Source organism: Fukomys damarensis, unplaced genomic scaffold, assembly GCF_012274545.1.
Source record: "Fukomys damarensis isolate Sample0158 unplaced genomic scaffold, DMR_v1.0_HiC HiC_scaffold_39, whole genome shotgun sequence".
NCBI classification, from domain to species: Eukaryota; Metazoa; Chordata; class Mammalia; order Rodentia; family Bathyergidae; genus Fukomys; species Fukomys damarensis.
Window position 1 is genome coordinate 64,953,648 of NW_022900951.1, and position 2,887 is coordinate 64,956,534.

General features: G+C 39.3%; 1 pseudogene; it reads right to left on the reverse strand.

Moving 5' to 3' along the window:
- Positions 1 to 867: 867 nt before the first annotated feature.
- Positions 868 to 2,183, reverse strand: LOC104854361 (annotated as a pseudogene).
- Between the last annotated feature and the right edge of the window lie 704 nt (positions 2,184 to 2,887).

Sequence of the window (2,887 nt, forward strand, 5' to 3'; positions counted from 1 at the left end):
ATTTCCATATTCATTCCACACACTCTGCAGATACTGTTTAAGAATCCTCTATGAAGAAATCAAACTGAGCAGGTGACTGGCCAATTCAAACCTTGACCTTTTAAATAACCTTTGATCACAAGTATCACAATACTTCCACTCCTCTTTCAGACACAAACCAAAGACAGTTGTTTTTGATAAAATCTATTTATTAACTTATATTTTTTAAATAAAAAAAAATGCAGACAAGAGAAACCTCAGACTACAAGGGCTAGGCAGCAAAGCTTATGGGAAGAAATGCCATGAAGTGTGTTACAAAGATTCTGAATCAAAAGTTATTAGCTGTTTTCTTTACATTTCCATTTTAATAACTCTACTGTAAAATTGGTGTTACTCATCTATTTTTTAAACCAAATTCACATCTATGTCCACATTAAGTTAGGCTTCTTGTTTATAATGACACCAACATCTCACAGGTGCCAAATTTTATTAATACTTTTATGTCAATCCATGCAGAAAAATAACAATTCTAGTCAAGTGAGGACCATTAATGCACAGATAATATATACACACTGGCCAAAAGAACTAATTTCTTTAACTATAAAGAAAACAGACATTTGGCCAGGGATTTAGCTCAGCGGTTCAGTGTCCTGCCTTGCAAGCACAAGGACCCGAGTTCAATCCCCATTACAAAAAAAAAAAAGAAAGAAAGAAAACAGATGTCAAGAAACCTGGATTATTACTGAACAGGTCTCAACTATTAACACCCAAGTTCCTTACATTAAATAATTATTTTTCAACAGAGACATGTGTTTTTCAGATTTATCCTTCCCAGACCCACTCCCACCCATCTCCCAAAATGCACTACTAGGCTTGAGTATAATGTTATGTGGGCAGAAATTTACAGATAACCATCCAACCTTGGGCACCGAGCTGAAGACATCTATTTAAACTTCCATTACTGTGCACTGTCCATCAGGTCTTCTGGATCTGACACTCACTGTTCCACCCCCTGCTACTAATGGGTCAGTTCCTGATAGATGAGCTACTGTCTGGTTTGCATTCAGCACCAAGAGTCTCTGTTGGGTCAAGGAATGCTATGCAGTAACTGCAGATCCATCCTCACTATCACTACTGGCATCCGATTTGGTTCCTTCAATGGAGGTGTCTGGTACCATGCCCGAAGACAGGAATTTATTGTCTTCTTCTTCTCCCCTGTGACTCCTCTCAATTATGCTGTCTCCACTGAGTTGCAAATGAGTGAAACAGTCTTCCAGTGAAGTGCCTGCTTCAGGGGATGGTGTGGCAGGGCTGGCCAACTGCCCATCCCCTGATGTTAGAGGCTCACAACAGAGGACACTGGAGGCTGGACAGATGCTCTACTCTGTGCTGACATGCTGTCCGTACCATTGGCAGAGCTCTCTCTTGCTAAGTTTACAGAATTTATATCACAGTCCAGGCTGAGTCCAGCTACTCCCTTCTTTGGTATATCTATTATATCTCACTTAATCTTCCTGCGACGTCCATGTTCATTTCTCCTATATTGAACCGTATTTTCAAGATCAGCAACATACAGAAACCCAGCAATTAACATTTCAGTGTTCTTTTTACCTTTGGCAAAAGCATCTTCCAGCTCTTGACTAGTGCGCTCATCATACTGCCACCACCCATTTCTTCCTTCATAATACCATGCATATTTGCTGTTCCCTCTGCTCGCTGCCTTGAGTTCTTCTGGTGACAACAAGGTTGGCTTGTCAAGGATATCCTCAGGAGTTTCTTGTCGACAAAGGGCACACCGCTTTCCAAGCCATGACGCTCCCTTTACACACAGATAGCAGAAAACATGCTTACAGGGCAAACTGACTGGGTGAGCACATGTTTGCAGACAAATGGCACATTCAGGAACGGTCAGAGAAGGTGCGGTATTAGAACAGGACTCATTTGCTTTCCTGTTCGTAGGAAGCATGTTTATTGAGTGATCGATTTCACCACAGCCAGCCATCGTTTCTGCTGCAGATCCCACAAGTGGCCCCCACAAAGACAAAGCAGTATCTTCAACAGCAGTCAGCTAGCTGGCAGCATTTTTCTTCCACTGCTGGTTCATCCTTTGTGCTCAGCCACGGCCGCGGCCGCCATGCATCCTTTTCTCCTCGGCCTCACAGCCTGCAGCCAACCGGAAAGCGCATGGCCATCACGTGACCACGGCGCCCAGGCTTGATTTCTTGATGATCACCATTTTTTTTTTTAGTAAAATGGAAGCTTAGTATTGCTTTAATTTACATATCTGTAATGGCAATATATAATGAACATTTTTCATATATTTGTGGAGCATTTATACTTCTGTGAAATATCTGTTCATTTGCAAATTTCTTGACTGGATCTTTAATTTTAGGTTGTCAAGCATTTTTTAGTTCTTTATACATTCTAGATAATTGAGGAATAGGCGGAAAAAATTTCTGCCCATTCTGTAGGTTCTTTACTGTACTAAAAAATGATTATTTTGTTGCACAGAAGCTTTTTAGTCTGATGTATTTGTTGATTTTTGCTTATCTGTAATATAATTGAAGTTCTGTATAGAAAATTATTTCTTATACCTATGCCATTCAATTTTTTACATATTTTATCTTACAGTAGGTTTAATTTTTCTGTTTTAATATTTAGATCCTTGGTCAATTTAGATTTTAATTTAGCACATGGTGAGAGATGAGTCTTGTTTCAGTCTTCTGCAGACAACCAGTTTTTCCAGCAACACTAGTTGAAAAGGCTATCTTTTCTCCAAAGTATGCTTCTGGCACTGATTATAAATGTAGTATACATATTTTATCTTACAGTAGGTTTAATTTTTCTGTTTTAATATTTAGATCCTTGGTCAATTTAGATTTTAATTTAGCACATGGTGAGAGATGAG